Here is a 23,050-nt window from a genome sequence, read left to right on the forward strand (position 1 = left end):
GGTACATATGGTAAGAATTGTAAATAATGTGCCGGATAGTCGCCTTTACCGACTAGTACAACTATCATAGTCGGCCACTATTCGGCGATTATTCGGCAAAAAACGCCGACTATCCGGGTTCTTACTTTGTATGTATTTGTCAATAAAATTTAATGTTGGGAAGCACAATGAATAAAAACCTTGTTTGTTGATATTTTTATTTTATAATCAGTCTATACATTTCGAAATGCAACTTTTCTATTGTAATTAGTTTCCTAATTTAAATTATACTTCAACTAATTAAAAAAAAACATTTCTATAATTTTTTTAATAAAAATAAGTATCAATAAATGCCGACTAGTCGGCATCTTTAATCTCTAATCGGCTAGTCGGCTAAAGTTATAATCGGCACATCTTTAGAACGATAAATATTGATGAGTTCCGTGTTTGGTGTTTTGAACATTATTTTATCAGAAAAAAAGAGACCTGGTTTGTCTGTGTGTTCACCTGACGGCAACTGAATTGATTGGATCAGGATTCGCGATTGAACCCAAAAATCTGAACAGCATCGCAATGGCGCTCGTCTATATTTAAGTTCTATGACTCGTGTATAATTAAGTTCTATGACTTATTAGCCCAGTAATATCACTTTGCGAAAGAAAATAGCGCGGCTTTAATACCCAGTTAACCATTATCCTGTGCAAAGAAGCTTCCCACGGGGGAATCACTAAACAAAATATATTAGAACTAAAAAACTCACTGAAAGTGAGGTCAAATATAACTTAATAACTAATTGTCTAAAGTCGTTTAATAAATGCACTTTATTTCAAATGTAGTAATTTAAATAGTTTCCAACGAAGTCTCTTTCTGCTGTTTAAATCAAATAATAATGAGCGAAGAAGTTGAAAAATGGCTTGGATCTAAATCAACCGTCATAGCATGCCGTGAGTTCAGAAAATATATGCAAGTTCCTCATTACTGCACAACTTTGTTTCGTTCCAGTATTTCCATAGCGCTATCTATCACTCTATTAACTTCAGACAGAGTGAGTTATGAAAGAATTTGATTATTGTTTACGTTGACAACTCGGCAGGGTACGTCGACAGGGTGGCTCGACTGTCGTACTCGGTACTGCAGTAGCTGCGACCATAAATCACGAACAGTTATTACAATGAAGTCGTTTCCGTGAACTAAATAAGTCGAATGGCGGATAAACCTTTCACTCCAGAATGTACACGAATCTTATATCTTTAAACGAGCAATTCTTATATATATATATTCTGAATATCGGAAACAGCTCCAACGATTTAAATGAAATTTAGTATACAGGTAGTTTCGGGGGCGAGAAATCGATCTAGCGAGGTTTCAATTTAAAAAAAATGTAGTTTTATCCGTGTTTTAATCAGAAACAGCTACAATACTAGAATACAAAGGTAAATTTCGACACTATATACAAGACTATAATAGCTCAGATGGGACATTGGGTGATCCGGAAAGCAGAAGACCCCCAGTTCGAATCCATATTTCCTATTAGTTTTTTTTTTGTTCAAGTTTTGCACCTTCTTAAAAATCCGAGCTAGGCTCGGTCGTCCAGGTACTGATATTGATTTTATAAAGTGTGACAGACAGATCATTTACACATTCCCTTAAGTATATATTCCGACTCTGTTGTTTTACTAAAGTACCTACGTTATATATTACAGTGAGTTAAGTCAAACTCAAGTTCGATTTACATCGAATTAGGCTTAGGCCGCACTACGGCTTTTTCCCGAGAGCGGTTAACCGCGCATTAACCGCGAAACCATCCACGATTTTCACAGTTTCAGTTCAGATGGATTTCAAAAGAGCAATGTATTTTTGCTTTGATACTAAGTATCAGAAAAAAAGACGTCAACGTCAAAATTTTGCAAATATTGGGTCTTATGCAGTTGTAAATTGGAGGTTTCTTTCATATGAAATACATAGAGAACACCCAGATAACTTTTTCAATTACTGTCGGATGTGAGTAGCCAGCTTCGCTAAAATTTTGCACAATGTGCGACCATACATCATCTTCATGGATACAGAATTGGGATTCTGGGATAAGCTTTCGTAATCTGCGTTTGAAACAGACTCCGACTCGTTGACCACATAATTTCATTGGCGCGACAACACGACACATCTTTGCGACGGTCGGCCTAATATTCTACGCAATAAACCGCCCGCTGTAAACGTATAGTGCGTGTCTAGCCACTAAATTCTATGAATTACAAATTTTGCGACAGTTTATTTTCGCGACAATTTTGTACATTTCACGGTTTTAAAATCAGTCGTGGGAAAAAACCGCAAGTGTGGCCGCTTGGATAGTTTTCTTGTTTCATTAACTCACACGGTTAAAAACCGCTGCGGTTTAACCGTAGTGCGGCCTAGGCCTAAGGATCAAAGTATTTATTAGAGACTCGTAGTTATATCTATATCTAATGACACGCTGAGCATCACGCATCACTCCCTGACATCTGCCACCGCGGCTGACATCACTGTGGTCTGACACTTTGACACACTGATGACAAATTACACGCGACCAGTGACACATGGCAAACAGGCGATCATAATATAATCTAAGTATAAATCATTTTGTCGTTCTTTTTATGTTCTTTATTTAAAGATTCCAATTACTTAATGATAAATTTTTATCAGCTGCTAAAGTTGATCCATTTCTCTCTTGTTTTCATTTTCATCTCTAAAAATCTATACGTGCACGTGTATCTGCGAACGTACAATCACATTATAATATGTACATGCATAATATATGTACATACATATTTACAGAGGTTGTAACAGTCACTGTGTCCCGAATTCAATGGTTTATTTCCATCCAATGATATTTCTTTTAATTTATTTTACGGCACTTTTTCACCAACGTTAAAGTTGAACTAGCAAATCTGTCTAGATTGTAATAAATAAAGTTTGCATAAGACATAAACAAGTTGTTAAGCACTGCTGAAGTTGCTGGGTTAAATTCGTTGACAAGAGATAGGTTAAAAAAAAAACTATGCAGGTATACATTAACCCCCTTATTCATAAGGGTCCGCTAACTTTAAACAGCCGCTTAGGAGTGTTTTACTCATTCTGACTTAGAACAATAGAAGAAGACAGAGTGAGAATTAGCAATGCTTTAAGTTAGCAGACTATTATGAATAAGAGGGTAAGCATAAACAGGTATAATAAGGATGTTGTCTTAAAATACTGTCCATAGTTGCAATATTTTGGTGTTTAGATTCCATATTATGATCTTCCATTTATGAACTTATATATATTAGTTATTTACTTATTTGTTTGTGCGAGGAAGTTAAATTTCTTACAGCATCTAAAAATCTTTTAAAGTTATAATAATTTAATAGTATAATACCAAGTTCAAATCGATAATATTTATTCACAAAGCCTATAATAACATATACGAATGCTATAACAGTACTTTACACTTACCTTGATTTATGGCTCCTGAACTCCTCCTCAGATCGACCTGTTCTTTGGAACACATTGTCTGACAAAGTGAACGATTCATTGTGGTGACATAACTGATAGCCTGCCTAAGTTGCCTGTTATATTTTGATTTGGAAGTTCTTCCTTAGAGCTTTGAGCATAAATACGGTCATTTTGTTTGTTAAATGTTGCTCAATTGTAAAAATCTCTTTTCACCAGAAACAAAATTTTTCAGTGACCTCCCTTTGCGTACCGCTACAGTAGTTGTTTCGATTATAGACCATACTCTTTTTTAAATTATCAGTTAAGAAATGACCAGTACGTCTCTTATATGCTGCAAGTCCTTAGTCATCTTTTAAAATACGCGACAGGTTCTAGGTGCCATCTTCATCTCCCCAGATAAAATCGTTTGCTTACGTGCAGGATTTCTTCGAATTCTTTCCCTTACTGCTTTGACCTCCACCACGTGGACGGCCAGGTCTTTTTCTGTCACAAAGAGAGGAGATCTCATTGTTCCTTTTAATAGCCCGGTACAAAAACATTTTTCTAATACCAAGCGTATGGAGAGTTTTAAAATTGGATTTGGCTCCATACCTACTTTGTGTAATGCAATCACAGCGATTCGGTTCTCTTTATCCGTTACTCCAATTTAATATCGCAAAAATAATCTTGCGATATTAAATGCAACAATGTATTGGCGCCAAAATGAGAAAACTCAATGAACAATCATATAAAAATGACAGGTTCCGAATTCAAATGTAATATTTAGTTTATTTTTAATTGTAACAGAGGTTATGGCCAGACTAAGTATTGTAGTATCTCATAGCAATGCAGCGATACTTGTCGAGCTTGTTGTTTGATTACATACAAGCCAACATGTCTGTATTTGTGTCGTTTTCTCGAGTGTCGTATGCTCGCCAGGTCGTCATTGTACCACGTGGCTGGTGACGCTGATCGCTGGCTCACAGCTAAGGTGTCGGACGTCGTGATCGCGGGCTATCGTCCTGATAACGACTCCGGCATCGATCGGGCCCTCTCCCCCCACCCCCGCGCCTCACCCCGCCCTGTCACCTTCGTCTGCCATTCACGTCGCTCAACAAACGGACACATTGCACCCACGACTCGCCTACATAACTTATACTCAATGCCCAAGTTTTATCGTCAAACTTAATGCCGTATACACAACGTTCGTTTATTGTTTGAGAAGTCTAGATAACATCAAAGTCACAAATAAAAAGTCAGATTTACAATTTTTAATAGTTCTATTGACGGTTCAAATTCTTGATCCAATAGATCTATAGGCAAATACACCTGTTTATTAAGATTTTTTTTATTTTAACGTTTGTAGTGTACGCGGCACTTTAAGTTATATCAAGGTTAATTTATATCTGATGATAAGAACTATTTAATTAGTTCACGACCGATACAAGATGAAGGTGTTAGCGCTTTTTGGAAGGAGCCTATGCCATATCATCCTGGAACCACCGCGCAACGAAGCTTATTCCAAAGTTTTGGTAGTACGTGGTACCATAAATTCCGCACAGTGGAGGAAGACTATACATCCAGATGGTGGGAATGATAATTAAATTTTTAACATGTGTGAAGTTTGAATTGCTCAACGGCCCAATCCTCGGGACTAAGGCAGTAGAATACACACAAGGAGGAGTAGAGAAAAGTTACAATAAGGTACCATAATAAGCTGACAAAAACCTTTATGATATAAAATATGCAACAAAAAAAGATGTCTCAATTATGTTGGTTCTTCTGTTGCGTAGCTTTTCTAGCAGTGAACCTAGCACAGAGCTTGTGATTAATTAACATAATATCATTATTTATATGTACTTATTTACTACCTACCTATTTAAAAATAAGATGTAGCTATGTAGATGACATTCTGTTCTCATATCTCAATATTTTTTTAGCAATACCCACACAGTCAATTCTCGATTTATGCGCACATAGTTACGTGCAGCAGTAAGTCATAAATACAGCAATAAATAAACGGAGATAAGAGTGCACAAGTTGAACAAGATCATGAGCACTTTATAATTGCATTGAAGCCGCAATTAATATAAACAATGGCAGCGGGGTCCTCGCCCCACCATCATCCGCCGCAAGGTGCACCGCGTCGTACAGACCGCCAGCCACATTTCACGTAGCTCCACGAGACACGCCCGCATCTAATGGGAATTATAATTGATTCCTCCTCCCCCCACATATTTATATTCTACCAGTTCTATGTAGCCGAGTATTGCAATCGATGCAGCTCAATTAATTGAAGCCGAGGTAATTTGAGGTGCATCCAAGATGCAGTTCCGACAGAGATATGAATAGGATTGTATACATTCACCATTCACTAGTACATGGACACTATAAAGTCGTACACAATGCTAAAGGCATAAAAGGCATTTATTGTCCCAAAATTGTTTCCGTTAGAATTCTTTTTGGTGTCATTTCTAACACTACAACCGCTTCGGAAACAAAATGGCGCTCTGAGAGAGAAGAATTGGCCCAAGAAACTCTCCCAGCATTCTATTTTTCAAATCGAAATCGCGCCCAAATGAGTCAGTTACAAACAAACATACATACAGGTGAAGCTAATAAAGTGTATAAAAAGAGTTTGTATAGTCACGCAAATGTTATACATATCTATGCAGGTATTGTTCTAATCAATTAAATATTTAATTGATACCTAGATAAAAAGGTTTATCCGTTCATAATACGAAACAACATCGAAGGACTAATTGAATTTATAATAACTGATAGCTATATTGCGTGTTACCTGCCGACCGACGACCGAAGACCAAGCCGCGTGACTCGTTGAACAATTCACATAAATTTATTGAAATCGATACAAACCGTAATGCCAAAGATTCAATATATAACTTAACCAATTAGGGCACACCCTTGTAGAAAAATCGGCGTTAGTCGTACACGAAACACTTGGTCTTTCGACACAACTTAAATGCAGATAAAGACCATTGAATGGCTCCTTTATGGGTACCACAACGGCGCCTATTTCTGCCGTGAAACAGTAATGTGTAAACATTACTGTGTTTCGGTGTGAAGGGTGCCGTAGCTAGTGAAATTACTGGGCAAATGAGACTTAACATCTTATGTCTCAAGGTGAGGAGCGCAATTGAAGTGCCACTTAGAATTTTTGGGATTTAAAAAATCGTAAGCGGCACTGCATTGTAATGGGAAGGGTGTATCCATTACCATCAGCTGAATGTCCTGCTGGTCTCGTCCTTTATTTTCATAAAAAGAAATCTACCATGAAGTAACCAAAACAAACAAAGTAAACTTAGTAAACTGTTAATTATAACCGTTTTAATCAGACAATGAAGTCAAATTAATGGACATTGTATTAGTTTAAAAAAAAAATACGTAGTTCTTGTTTGTGACGTCACTACGTCTTCATTTATTACTACCGTGGCAGACAGAACTCAGTATGAACGACCACTTGAAATTGAGTAACCGTTAAATATTCAGGTTAACAGGAACTACAGGTGGAAACGTTACGATAAGTTATTATACTGATACCTTCTATTTCCTTAAATTTCATTTCAATCAAATGTAAGTACATAAATATATATTTTATATAATCTATACTAATATTATAAAGAGGAAAGATTTGATTGTTTGTATTGAATAGGCTCCGCAACTACTGAACCGATTTGAATAATTCTTTCACTGTTGGGAAGCTACATTATCCCCGGTTGATATAGGGTACATTACATTTTCAAAAAATTAGGGATACCTACTAAAAATCAAAAAATGTAACCCAAGATGTAAAAATATGTACGCGAACGACGTCGCGGGGTATCAGCTAGTCCCTTATAAGATGCTCAATCCCTTTATTTATTTACGGTGTGTGTGGATGATGCAGCTACTGTAGTCAAAAACTTTTGTATTAACTTTTTTGACTTACTCGTGTAAGGCATTGACTATTTGACGTTTGAGTATTTTTGTTGCATCACTTTACATAATATTATATTGTAACTGAAATGATTTGTAAAACGATGAAAATGTAAATCTTGATATAAAAGAGTGGCAATGAGTTTCTTGCTACTTCTTCCATCTTCTCATTAGCTCAACCCTTAACAAAATACCGGTAGATTCAATAAGAATTTTTTTTGACATTCATACCTTAACCTACATGAATAAAGTGATTTTGATTTGATTTGATTTGATCTCTTGCTTTTTCTCATACCTTATTAAAACTTATTTTAATTTGCAGTCGTTTTCGAAAGAGTCCTGTAAGCTTATAATATATATTGTGATGAATAGAAGTATATAAATATAAGTTTAATTCTAAAATGTGTATTGCATCAGTATTGATATCCAGAATTAAGACTTAATTCATAAAACAGCGGGTGGCCATCACAATAAAGAGTAACTCATGCGATTGTCAAATGTTATTCTTACACATTATTTATCGTAATTCGTTTTTATGATATGAGGATATTATTATAAATGAGTATTAATTTATTTAAACTTTTAGTCATATCTTTTATGCATCTTTCGGTAACTATAACAAAAAAAATACCACTTTTAACTTTGAGTAAAATGATTTTTGTCTAAAATATAAATAGCCCTAATAGTTAAAAAAAATGTGAATATAATATACGTGCTGTCACTACTGCAATTTTAGTACCTACCTGTTACTTAAATATATCTGGCTTTATTGCTACTTTAGAAATTTGGCATTTTGTTTACTTCTAAACATGTTTGTTGAAATGTGAATTCTCGTCTTTTTTTTGCTATATTTCGTTCGTAAAGTAAGGTCCGAAGTAAGGTAAGAAAATGCTCTAAGAACTAATAATTCCAGAATATTGTGTTTCCTGTAATATACTGGGAATATCACCATACGCGCGCTCTCCCTTACGTACGTAACTATCTTACCACTGTTTAGTAAGAAACAACATAATTTTTAGCATTATGATAATAACTATTAGAAATCTGTGCACATAGGTCGCTCAATACATCATCGTGAGTGAAACAGACATAGGCTCCGATGTATTTATAACTCGTTTCCACATGCTATTGCTTATTGAAGGCTCTGCGCCATCTCCCCGCGCCCCCTGCAGCCGACGCGGGCACCAGCTAACGATGACGAATACGAGATACGTTTCTGTAGAGCCCTTTCAATGCTGACGCGTGATATATTCGAGGGTATGTGCGTTATAAAGCACGCGGCGGGGTGCGCGTACGCAGGCCGCTGATTGGTCGAGGTAATGATTGCGTTCGCAACGAAGCCTGCGTCCTGACGGGAACTAACGACGTCTGCGCACGTAAACCAATGACTGATGGACGGAGTCGTGGAGGCTTTGTGTGTAATGTACCCGAGCCCGGAGCCGATACAGATCTCCGCGGCCGAGGCACCGAGGTGATTGGTAACGGAAACGCGCAAAACTGAACGCGTATATTTTACATTTCTAATTTATTCGATATTTTCGAGGTGAGATAAATAATTGCATCTGAGACATAAATTTCAGGATCTCATTGAATTATGACGTTATTTGTGTTATTGATTATCGGTTCTGTGTTATTGCTTCTCGTCTCGATTGGAATGCGTCGGTATCTCAGTAAACTATAGAACGGAATTGACTCACAACTGGTGGGATTGTTTTGACTCGCTAACTATTCACTCATTCTTTAATGTCAGGTATCAGTCTTTAATGTCTTGATTCTTTTATTTATTTTAGTAAATATAGATATTTATGTCTACCTTTACTTAAACTCTTTTTCAAACCCTCCGAGGCTCCGAGTGGGAGGCTTCTTTGCAGAGGATGCCGGCTTGATTATGGGTACCACAACGGCGTCTATTTCTGCCCAAAAGCTTATAAAGCTTGTTTAGGTCTGAAGGGTAGCTAGAGAAATTACTGGAAAAAATAGACTGTAGTGCCGCTCAGAATTTTTGGGGTTTTTCAAAAATCCTGAGCGGCACTGCATTGTAACGGGTAGGGTGTTTCTATTACAATCAGCTGAACCTCCTGCTAGTCTCGTCCCTTATTTTAATAAAAAAAAGACAAAACGCGCCCGAAAACTGGTTACCGCATACCATTAGACCAACTATTGAATAAAAAAATGCTTTTTACATAATAATACTAAGACTAAATTTAATTTTATCACACGACACAATATTGTATGCATTAGTTAAATATTGATAGCAGTGTACACGTGTAACCGTAAGCCAGGCGGGCGTCCGGAGCATTAAGAATGCTATCTCCTAGTTAGCAGCGTAATGAATCCCGGTCGTCCCGCGGGACTCATACGTTACCATCTTGACCGACACCTTTCTGCTAGCACAGATTGCTTAATTAATCACTTCATTTTAATATTTACTGGAATAATCCGGTTTGAAAATATATGCTTTTAAAACATACATAAAAGCTTTTCAAAGGGACACGTTTTAAAAGGATTTTCTAATAAGATACTTGCTGATTGGTATATTTATTAGTTTTTTCGGAAATTGTGCTTAAACTATGGGTACTCAAAAAGTTGTGAAAACCAGTCGTTCCAGCTCCTCATGCTATTGTTTTCTATAATTTCCGACTGCTTTTTAGAATTAGGAAAAATCGAGGGGTTCTCCTGATAGTTTTGCTTTGACTATCTGTCTGTCTGTAATTTTGCTCTGGAACTAGAATTAGAAAGCTGAATACAAAATCTAATAGCACCCATACGCGGTAAAGTGCTTTTAATTGCAATTATCTTTAAAGTAAAACAGTTACTTCTTCAAATGTATCCAAAACAACACATTCGGAAACTAACAGCGCTTTTGGCGAGAAGAAACCGCGCAAGACACAATCTTTTAACCATCATAATTTTTTATCAATTAAAGAAATAAATGTAATATGACAGTTCATTGTCAGTACATTTATGAAAATTTAATATACATTCACAAAAACTTTCACCTTTTTGCTCTTAATAGTGATTTTCGTTACTATAACACTAGAAATAAGAGATTGCTTGTAACTAATTCTAGTAGGCTTCATAAGATACATAATAGCTTTAAGGGTAAATGAATAAGGTAAGGGTTGTGTAACTTTTATAATAAAGTCCCAGCCACTGTTCAGGCATTATCTTTAAATAAGTTAAAATTTTTTATTAAAAAATAGCTTTGTCGTAAATCCACTACTCCACACCTGAATATCTAAGTGATCCGTTCAAACTTCGTAGATTTATCGAGGTCCGATGACAATACATTAATTTGATCAAATTATACCATTTTTAAATTTTAAAAACAATTTTTTTATAAGGCAGGAATTGATGTTAATTTTAAATTTCTATTTTTTAGTTCGGTTTTCTAAAGCGTGTTTTTTAGTTTTCTTTAACTACTACTATATTTATCAAATCTTTGTACGACTTGCTACAAATTTATACGTATTCAATGAACCCATAGGATAATGTAACATATTAAATTCTTGGTAATTACATTATTTTAAGTTTGAAAATGTAATTCTTAAGTCAAGCAGATCAGACGAGATGTAATTGAAAGTTCAAAATTGATACCTTTGGAATTATGTTTTAGATGTCATTTCTAACACTACCACCGCTTCGGAAACAAATGGCGCTCTGAGAGAAGGGGCGCTGTGCAAGAAACTCTCCCAGCATTTGTTTTTTGCGTTATTTTAAATTACAGATACAATTTTGTACTGTCACTGTTATTGCTATAAAATAAACATAATCTTGTCCCAGGCATAAAATTTCGGTCAACGGATCAGCCTTGCTATCCAACGCGATAATGCTGCCAGTATTCTTGGTACGCTTCCACGTAATGATAGTTTTAATTTTATGTAGTCATAGTATTGTAAATATAGTTATAAGATTTGTTTTGTTTGAATAATGAAAGATATGTTCAAAGGATAGTTTTTATTTCGATTTTGGACCCATAGTTATTTTTATTTGCAATATTTGTTTTGTATGGTCATATTTTCTATTAGATAATTTATTGACGCACGGTCTGACAGTTGTGCTGTGAAACAAGTTCATTATAACAACAGGAAGCATAAATAATTCTTGATGTTACGAAATATTATTGACAAATTAAAAAAAAACAGTTGTAGTTGAATAGAATCATAATCCTGTCTAGTCTGCATCTATATGATTGTAAAATATCAACGGAATAATGGTATTTATAGCGATAAATATATAAATCAAGAGAATGGCACAATGGCTGGAAGATTTCAATTAAACATAAATCTAGTGTGGCGGCCAGCGGCTGGCGGCTCGCTAATGGAGTTAGTATCACCCGCGCTCTCTACACGATGTCGTCACCCGTCTATATATCTGTGACACTCATTATGATGATGATGAAAATAGGGTGCCCTATTTTCTACTTCATACCTAAAATCAAAATCAAATCAAATCATTCAAGGATAGATTTGATGTCCACCAGTCCGTCGGAAATATCCTTTATCTCAGGAAGGGCAGACACAGTGGACAAATGTACCAGTACGGAAAGTACCTACAAACGTTCGAAATGACACACTCACACAAACATACGAATTGACAAGGCCTCTAAGCGGTTTTCGCGGTCTTGCAATAGCGAATGCCGCGTGAAGACGAGTGTCACGTTGTTATTTGTTTTTGTGATCTTTTTTAATATTCCAGCGTATTGCGTGGTATACGGCTGTTTGAACTCGGCTCCATCAAAACTCCGATTTTCATTTTTTAAACTATTATTATTAAAAATATTACATAACAGTCATCATGTAGACTATATTATTACATTAGATACTGTATGGCCTTCATACATACACTATACATAAAAATCTTACGCTTTTTACATTTTACGCAACGCCCCGCAACTTCGTTTCAAAAATACAGTCGACTTGAGAACCTCCTCCTTTTAAAAAGTCGGTTAGAAAAATAACATGACAACCCTATTGCTTCAATGGAGTGTAGGCACGTGTAGATAAGAATTTTACCAACAAGGCTTAGTTTCCATGTTGGTACATAATATGTCTACTGTGGCGTAGAAGAATTAAATTGAGATTAACATGAAGACCCTTCAAACTGGACCAACTTAGAGTAGTATCTACTCTCTATATGCGAATCTAGTTTAAGTTTATAAAGAGTCCAGAGTTAAAGTCATCATTCACTCAACCTTGAACCTTAATTGCAATCTGTCAATCTTCATTTTAAAATCCATATAAGTAGTACAGATAACACTTATCTTTTTTTTTATTACGAGGCGAGTTCATAAAAACTCTCCGTAGATCGGCTATTGAAATTCCAAAAAATTAAAATAAATTTATATACGAAGCTCGACAGTTAAGGATTAGGATGGAATAAAGATAATGACCGAAAATCATATTTTATCAAAGGCTATGGCAATCTAAGCTGAATAATTAATATATATAAGACATAACTGCATGTTGAAATATTAGGGTACTTACCAAATGTTATGTTTGGCGACTTATATTGTCTACCACAAGAAAATATAAATGACCAATAATTTACACGGACGAGTAAAAAAAGAAGGACTCCGTGTCACCGTACATAACAGTGAAGCACTAAAACAAGCCGGTAAACGTGTAAATACATAGCCCCACGCACACACTTACACTAATACAAGCCGATCGGCCACCATTATGAGATTTGCCATCGTCTGTGACAGATCAGTTTGCGTCGCAATAAAATTTTTTATAAATGCCGTCGTGCATTGTGAAAAAGTATAAAAACAATACTATAAAAGTATTTGTGGCCATATATGATTATTTAAGGGAGAAAAAAATGTGTAACTGGTATCCCCCGTAGCCGCACACACACTAGAATAAAGGTGCTTCACTTGCTAATATCACGGCGCGGAGTCTTTCTTTTTTTACTCGTCCGTGATAATTAATAATAATTATCTGTATTTTTAAAAACACTTAAAAGGAAGAAATCGGTTGATTATGAACCAAATTGGATTTTTTACACTTTAAAGGATACTAACAGAAATATTCATTTCTGACGAGCAATTAATATACCTACAGCGTTTTTTGTATTCTTAATTACTAATCGAATAATTCTATAATATATTACAAACTGCCTAAGTTATATTTCTATTCCTATGCTATAAACCTTGTTGTAACTCACCACAAGATGGTGTTACAGCACATTGACCTCGACACCGTTAAACCGGTCGCGTGTATAATTTTGCTTTAACTCGCTACAAGGTGGCGCTGCTACTCACCAACTTACGCCATTACTCTGTTTTTGTAACATCCAAAGTTTAAAAGTCTACGACTACATGAAACGACTTCTAGGAGGATATTATAAATAGAAAATTATTAAATTAATTATTCATTTATAATTTAATAGTTTAATACACAATAAATAATTTTATCATAAAAATATTTTTGGAATCTGAGAATGCAACTTGTGTGTTATGTTCTTAACATTTAACATTTTAAATTTTAAGATTTGATGATAATTACTTCCTTAACTACCGTTTAATCTTATATATTATATTAGATATAGTATAATTAAAAATGTAAACCCAAGGGTTGGCAGCTATTTCAGTCAACGGACGAGCCAGTATTCTTGGTACACTTCCTCGTAATGATAGTTAATATTGTAAATAAAGTAATAAGAAATGTTTTGATTTGAATAAATATTTTGTTTAAATTGGCACCAACTTCAAAAAGATGTTGAGTCGGTGTTTTTCTACACTACTTGTATGATATATATATAAGAGTTATGAAACATGACATTACGTTAACTAATTATTCCGCTAGCGGAATAACTATGATAAAATATTATTAACTTATTTAAAAAATAAGCAACACTCGAAATGAATCATTTATTGTTTGTCAATTTACTATAAAAAATATAATTAATGAAAAAAAAGTTTCTAGCAGAGCGTGGTTTCGATCCACGGACCTCTGGGTTATGGGCCCAGCACGCTTCCACTGCGCCACTCTGCTCTTATGCGAAGTGTTGAAATAGTAGTTTGATTTGTTATATTTTATTACCGTATGTGTGTCATGTTTGTAGAAATATATTATTAAAAAAAAAAAAATTATACACATTTTAAGGAGTTACTGAGAACGGAGACCAAAAAATAGCTTTTAGAATTTCTTACTGTTTGCCGTACCTTAAAGAGTTTTTAATTCAACTATTTTACAAACAATATTATACTATAGAAATACATGTGGCCAAAGTCGTGGGCATCCACTAGTTCATCAATAAAAATCAATTTGTTGAGAAAATTATGCTTAGAGAAGCTCTTAGCTTAGGTATTTTATAAGTCTCTTAGCACAACTAAGATTTTAAGAATAAATAATCTCTTTAAAAAACATACCATTTTTAAATGAATATTCGATAAAACATCAATAAAGCTATAGTAGACCCAATTAAGAAAACGTATGGATATGCTTTTAGAATCTTTATTCTTCCACACAAATTTATTTAAAAGAATGCATTTGTAAAATAAAAAGGAAGTTCAATGGTAGGTACTGTAATAAACTGGCCTATTTCATTCATAGCCTTAACAAGAAACACTAAGTAAAAGTAAAAACCGATATTCTTAGTAAAACTACTTATATTAGGTGTGACTAAGTTAAAGACGAACTAGAAACGATTGTTTTTAACCGACTTCAAAAAGGAGGAGGTTCTCGAGTCGATCGGTATTATTTTTATGTATGTACACTGAGATTTAAGATCCGATTTACGTAATTCTTCTTTAGTTCTACGCGGAATAGATGCCACCTGGTCCCATAAAAATTACATTTTTATAAATAAAATAAAAATTACAAATTTACATTTACATAGTTTGGTCCAATAGTTTTCATTTTATTATTAGTTTTTGTTTACGTGGATGATATAATTGTTTTTTGTGTACGGCATTTTTTAGGAGTTTTCATTCCAGTAGATTATATATTTTTATTATTATTATTAACTGCTGACACTTAAAAGTAAAAAAAAAACTACTTAAAACCTATCAATAGTTAGCACATAATATACTTAAATAATAGTATTTTATTAATATTAAAGGTAAAGGTTTGCGTAAGAGGTGTATTAAATTAAATTTTTAGTTATTTGATACTTTTCAGTTTTTGAAGTCCGTTTTTTAAACGTAGCTTAAATATAATATGTAGTTGTTTATACTAAGAAATACTAAAACATTATTAAATCTGTCAAAATCCTACTAATTTTTAACCTCCTAAAAAGCGAAATGCATTGATAATATTTTTACAAAATAAAGGCTATAGTTAGTACATAGATACATGATAAACTAGATTGGGACCTCTGTGGTCGGCTAGTTCAAACAAAATATTAGTAAACGTAAAAATACTTTTTTGTTTTCGCATCAAAAAACTGAAAGCCAATCTTGTTGTACGAAATAATCTTCTATTTTTGAAAATTACGTTTAAGCCTCATGAGGTATTATAAAATTCTAAATTTAGGGATTTGTGATCCCCAGTTTTTGGTACTGTTAATTTTAATTGTTATGGAAGAGCGTGGCCTTCTGGCACAGGTGTTTCTCACTTAAGACGAAGAGTAAGAAGAAAACACGCAAACATGGTGTTTTTAGACAAGTTTTGTGATGAAAGTATAGCATTTGGAGCTATGAACACTACTTAATCCTGTTACACATATCCTTAAGTCTTATTTGTAGGTTGCTAATGCTTGCTGTTGGTTATAGTTAACACTGCCGAGCCTTTTTGAACTACCACTTTTATACAAGTTATACAAGTTTTTTGGCATGGCGTGACGCATTTTTTTGGTACTTCTCTCAGAAAAGTTATTCTTATAGCTTGTACTTTTTTGTGTAGGTTCATTTATTCAGATTAGTAGTGAATAACGAGGAATGTAAGCATATCAACTGTTTTCCACCCAAGAATTTTGAAAATATTGGCTTTGTTACATAGATGGCGGGCCGGCAGCCGTGAACTCATATCGCTCAAGGTCGCTGGCATTTAGTGTCGCCTTAATAGAAGGTCACATCCACTATTATGTTTGTACAATTTTTGTTACTGAAATAAATATTTTTCATTTTTCACTTTCATATTCATATTTACAACCAAATCGATTATTAGTTACTTATTTATATAGATTACTAGCTGACCCAGCAAACGTTGCATTGCCATATAAATGAATGCATATTAAAATACATATAAATTAAATTGTAATTATAAACTATACATGAAAATTTATCGTACTACAATAATCATTTTATTCGATTGCCATCTTGCAACTCGATTGCGTATCTGTGGATGGAATAGAATAATATTAAAATCGCGATACAAAAATAAGTGTTGATCGTAGACGGGTGAAAATTTAAAGTTGTTTGTATTTTTTAATGCTGAATCATAATAAAATTAAAATAAAAAATGACAAAAAAAAAATAAAAAAAAAATATTTAGGGGTGGGTGACACTTTTCACTTACGGCCGTTCCCAATATACTATCTACAGATAGAGATAAATTACTACCTTCTACTGTCAATAATCGGAAGTTGTCCCAATATACCCGATAAGTCATTCTTATCGCCTCATATTGGGACGCGTGAATTGTAATTTCCGTACAAACTTCTATCGCTGGTAAGCTATACGTCGTCCCATTGACAGATAGTGTGTACGGACAAGGTGAGTTACCGTCGATAAGTTTATTGGGGACAGGAAAGTCAACGATAGTTACGATTTTTATCCCAAGTAAGAGATAGACTGAATATTGGGAACGGCCGTTAGGGGTATAAAAATAGATGTTGGTCGATTCTCAGACCTACCAGATATACACACAAATTTTCAAACAAATTGTTTCAGCCATTTCGGAGGAGTTTGGTATTTTCCTTTCAAATAAAACAAGTGAAGTACCTATTAGATCTTACAACAAGTGAAAATTTGAAAAGAATTTTTAGTGAAAAATGAAAATGTCTGTTAGATTATAGGGTTAATTGTCTGTGGGAAGTGGGAATTGGTACACTGACAAGTACCTACGAGCGAGTCACGTGGCTGACGTCCTTATTAAGAGGGAAATTGAAAATTTAGTCGCGGGTGCGGCGGGTTGTCGCGCGAGGAAATGTTAACGCGATGCAATTTCACCGCGTTCATTGTTTGCTTTTTTAAAGGGAAATTCTCGTATGACGTTAATCCATCATTCGACGTGTATAAAAATATTTTGTATAAGTAATTTTTTTTTATGACAATAAGGGACGAGAAGACCAGGACGTTCAGCTGATGGTAATTGATACGTTCATTACATTGTAGTGCCGCTCAAGATTCTGGAAAAACCCAAAAACTCTGAGCGGCAGTACAACTGCGCTCATCACCTTGAGACATAATATGTTAGGTCCCATTTTCCCAGTAATTTCACTAGCTACGGCGCCCTTCAGACCGAAGCACAATTATGCTTACACATTACTGCAGAAGTAGGCGCCGTTGTGGTACCCATAATCTAGCCAGCATCCTATGCAAAGGAGCCTCCCACTATTTCCTACCGTCACAATCACAATTGTGTTTAAAAATTAATAATTATGCAAGACTTTATCGGTCATCTTCACTTACATTTGTTTTATTCAAGAGTTTAGTTTTAGTTTGACCTGAAGATCACCTAATGGTAATGACCACCGCCGCCCAAACCCCCCCCCCCGGAACTCTAGGGGAATGACATATCGTCCTGAAAACTACTTTTAAGCTTAACTTAGTGAAGTTTAAGATGTGTGTTACAGTACCTATTTTAATTATGCTTCCTTACGGAAACTTTTTTATTAAGTTCTTAGTATTGAATTCAATTTTTTGTAGCGATTTTATTTAGCTAACGAAATTATTACTATAAGAGTACCATGAAATGAACAGCACGGAAAACATCAAATAATTTTCTTAATTCCAAGCAACAAAACTAGATGGCTCTGTAAGTATTATAGTGAATCCAAAACTATATTTTTAAATTCATATTTAACAGTGAAATAAAATCTAATTTTAAGTTACAATTTAAACCTGTAGTTGTGGAAGTTAGTTATTTTGCCCTCTGTTCAAGAGACTACCAAGAGGCCTTTCTTAAGAAGAACCGTCAAGAAACTCTGACAATTTTATCCTCCATTAATACAGTATCCCATATATCGTCTTTTGCAGCATATATTCTTAGGCTTTCTTGATTAAAATTATTATTGATTTCTAAGGTGTATTTCATTAAAGTTAAGAATTAAGACTTAACGAACTCATTATCAGTAAAAAATTATCGAGAGTGTTTATTATTAGAAGTAGGTACGACGGTGAATAAACATAAAAGCAACATAAACGAAAAATATCACAATGAAGGACTCAACGCGAGGTGACAATGATTACTCTGTCACATGCCAATTGATTGGTAACGCAGGAATACGAGGAGGTTTATGAAGCGCGACAGGAGCGCCCCTGGCGGCTGCGGCTCGCAGCTGAGCCTCATTACACCTTTATTATTTCCAATATTTTCCCGCTATCTCATTACTCGGAGACGGCGGCTGCTAATCCGCCGGGAGTCGACAGTCGACACTCACACGCGTGACGCGTCTAGTATGACGTATCACGCACCTGAGGGACCCCCGCGCAATCAACGAAGAAGGTGAACATAAATCAAGAGATGTGAGCCCGATAAATATCACGAATCCTATAATGACCAGGCAATGAGCGGCCCGCCACAAATCAACTCGCGCGCATACTAATGCCGTAGCCTAACATCAGATTACAGACATCAATACTTGTCAATAGAGCCTCCCATGTAATTATGAACAACAATATGGCGGCCAGCCGGGAGGGACGCCCGACGAATAATTGAAGGAATCGATTTAATGAAGAGTATTAATTGTGCGCCCGCGACCTCTGACGCAATCCTATCTCATATTTTCAATCTGTTGCCAATTACAATTATTTGTTGCTCCTAATAAAATTAAATCGGAAATTCAAAGGCAGGTATAGAGCTTATAGTGACTTCCGAGGATTTATGAATTACCTGATATTACGACACAGTTGCAAGCGTCGTGATTAAGGGGTGATCATGAATGAGACAGGGCGACATCTTGTAAAATAAAAATTTCCTTGAATCAACAATTTTTTTAAATATTATTTAATTAAACTTTAAATTTTATTATAATTTATGAGCTTTTAGAGTCTACAAACTACTTTGTTGGAGAGGATCAGTGTATATTAGTGATGGGCCGAATGTGGTTTGAACCGAATATTAAGATCGGGATGAGACGACGGCCACTCTTCAGCTCTGATAAAGACCCAAACGTTCGTTTCCAATCAAGACTGCGTAGACAGAGCTTTATGACCCGGCGCCGAGTCTTGCTGGAAGGATCATTCTTGGTTATTGAACATGGTGTTGAATTATTGAAGAATGATACACTTGTGCCGATGTTTTGATACCGTTTTCACAAAAGTATGGCTCAGTTACTCCTTCATAGCTAATACCCCACCAAACCATCACTGATGATAGTGGATAGTGCCCACGTTGCAGTTGCAGTAGTAGTTTCGATTTTAGCACCCTATTCTTTTTTAAATTATCAGTTACGAAATGACCTGTACGCCTCTCATAGTCTGCAAGTCCTAAGTCATCTTTTAAAATACGCGACATGGTTCTAGGCGCTATCTTCATCTCCCGAGATAAAATCTTTTGCTGTCGGACAGCATTTATTTGAATTCTTACCCTTACTGCTTTGACCACCTTAATCATACGAACACTACGTGCACGGCCAGATCTTTTTCTATCACAAATAGAGGAGGTCTCATTGTACCTATTAATAGCCTGGTACATTTTACTAATACCAAGCGTATGGAGAGTTTTAAAAATTGCATTTGGCTCCATACCTACTTTGAGTAATGCAATCACAGCGATTCGGTTCTCTTTATCACCCTACTCCATTTTAATATCGCAAAATGTTGTACAATGTATTGGCGCCAAAATGAGAAATCTCAATGAACAATCACATAAAAATGACAGATTCTAAATTCAAATGTAATATTTTGTTTATTTTTAAATGTAACAGTATTTATGGCCAGACTAATTATACCTATAATTAGTATCTGCCTTTGTTGCACCGTATTGTATTTAGGGGCATAGATAATTATCATCAATTAAGATTTAACTTTTTAAGATAAAACATTTGAAAAAAGAAACCACACATACTTATAGGTATACATACACGTGTACAAACGACATTTTAATTCTCAAATTTAATATAAAATAATAAGAATACATGAAAAGGCAATAACACCAAGAATTGTTTTAAAGCGTGCCGTACCGAGCAATCAACACGTTTAATATGCAATTTAAAAACCGTGCAAACAAATGTATGTAAATTGCGCAACTCTATGTAGAGGCTGGCGATAATCTTGCCAAATATTAAACCATCGAAATGCAACAAAATCGACCCTACGACTCGGTGATACAGGTCACGCGTGTGTTGTGATAAGTTGGCGGGTGAAACTCGAAACAAACGCGTTCAGAAACTGCTTACACGAATTAGCGCATCAAACGGGAGAAGGGGCGAAATTAGAAAACTCTTCTCCCCGCTCCCCCCCTGCAGGGCCGCGTCTCCCCCCGGCCGTTCCGCACGTCATAAACTGACAATTTACGATAACGTCGGGATTAGCCTGCTGTCTGTTGTGCATTTCGACGGAGAATTCGTTTCGATTTAAAATTAACATTGGCTTTGTTCTGTGCTACGGCGGAGTCGACACAACAACTAGATTGTACGATTTAAATAACTATTTAAGAAATATTGTTCCTTCCAGTATCTATATCGCATAGTAATTATAACTATATTAGATTATATACATGATTTGAGTTTTCTTTAGTGTTAATTCCGCCAATATTTATCTTTAAGCAATTCGAAACGACAAAATGTGGCACGAGTGTCGTGCCAGATTTTGGCGAGACAACACGTCCTGAGGATGCCTCGTGTAGAGGCGAAACACGTGTCGAATTGATTAAAGACAAATATTGGCGGAATTAACACTAAAGAAAACTCAATTCAATAAATATTAGATTATTGTAATATTCCGTTTTCATTGTATTAGATTTTTTTTTATGGAATAGGAGGACAAACGAGTCCGCCGTCGTCCACATTCTAGTGCAACACCAGATGAATCACAAGAGCGTTGCCGGCCTTTAAGGAAGGTGTACGCGCTTTTTTTGAAAGTACCCATGTCGTATTGTCCCGGAAACACCGCACAAGAAAGCTCATTCCACAGCTTTGTAAGTACGTGGAAAGCTCCTTGAAAACCGCACTGCGGAGGCCCGCTACACATCCAGATGGTGGGGATGATATCCTAACTTGTGGCGTATCGTGCGAAGGTGGAATTCGGCGGCAGTAATCAGTTTAAGCAGCTCTTCGGAACACTCCCCAGATAAATAGAAGACACACAATGAAGCGACGTCTCTACGCAACGCCAAGTGATCCAGCGGTTCACAGAGCACTGTGTCCCCGACAATTCGAGCTGCTCTGTGTTGCACGCGGTCAAATGGATCAAGCTGATTAATAGGTTTGATAATAATAGGTTTCGTATAATAACATAATTAAGAATGATATCGCAATCGATTCATTAACTTACCTACAGTTGTATTTAATTTCTGGTATAGCTATACGTATATACAATATATACTTCCTTCATGTCTCCTTGTCCATCAAAGCATCGCATCCAAATCAAAGTTTATTAAGTATTTTAGTCAGTGAAAGTTACGTGTTAAGTATACGACTTCCCTTTTAAGTTCGCAAAACCTGTGTTAAGAGTCTGCTGTTTCCAACGGATAGAAATGCTATCATATTGGTCAAATAATACAAACCTAGATAAACTAATCTAAAACTTACTCCTTCCTTTCTGTTATCGGTAATTTTTTGACAACTTTAAGCCTTATTTTACAAGTGGGAGGCTCCTTTGCACAGGATGCCGGCTAGATTATGAGACTACACCACAACAGCGCTTATTTCTGCCGTGAAATAGTAATGTGTAAGCATTACTGTGTTATTAAATCGATTCCTAATACGGTCTGAAGGGCTAGCTACGGCGCCGCAGAAATTACTGGGCAAATGAGACTTAACATCTTATGTCTCAAGGTGACGAGCGCAGTTGTGCCGCTCAGAATTTTTGGGGTTTTTCAAGAACCCTGAGTGGCACTGCATTGTTATGGGCAGTGCGTATCAATTACCATCAGCTGAACGTCCTGCTCGTCCCTTATTTTCATAAAAAAAATATTATAAGTTTTGTTTTTTTTTCTTGAGAGTTTATTAATTGCATTATTATTTCATACAGGGCCCAGGCAGGTCGCTCCAGCGTCAACTCAATTCACTATTTATGCTCACGTTATGTTATATTCTACAGATTTTATTATTTATTTATATTTTTAATCACTTTCAGAAGGAATCGTAAGCTAATATAGCCCCGCAAAACTGTTTGAACAGTTTGTTGGCAGGATCAAGTCACGAACAATTATATTATAGGAATATAATCAATTAATATGAATGATCAATATTGATAAATGGGTGCCCATATTATAATAATAAACTTGAATTAAGGATTGGTCTCCGCTGCGCTCCAATTAGATACCGCAGGAGTAGTCGCAAAGTGGCCGTATTCGAACCAATCTCGAACAGTGTGTGACGTTGACGTGCCTTACGTTCTGGCAAACTTTGCTAATAA

The 23,050-nt window shown here is 35.5% G+C and overlaps 1 protein-coding gene and 1 non-coding gene across 2 annotated transcripts in view; both read right to left on the minus strand.

Moving 5' to 3' along the window:
* LOC126974916 (zinc finger protein 28) overlaps positions 1-23,050 on the minus strand; it is a 50,865-nt gene that overhangs the window by 16,745 nt on the left and 11,070 nt on the right. The window lies entirely within an intron of this gene.
* Positions 14,286-14,357, minus strand: Trnam-cau (transfer RNA methionine (anticodon CAU)). Its single transcript has one exon. It is a non-coding gene; the product is annotated as a tRNA-Met (tRNA).

The sequence above is a fragment of the Leptidea sinapis genome, chromosome 34 (assembly GCF_905404315.1).
Source record: "Leptidea sinapis chromosome 34, ilLepSina1.1, whole genome shotgun sequence".
Classification (NCBI taxonomy): Eukaryota; Metazoa; Arthropoda; class Insecta; order Lepidoptera; family Pieridae; genus Leptidea; species Leptidea sinapis.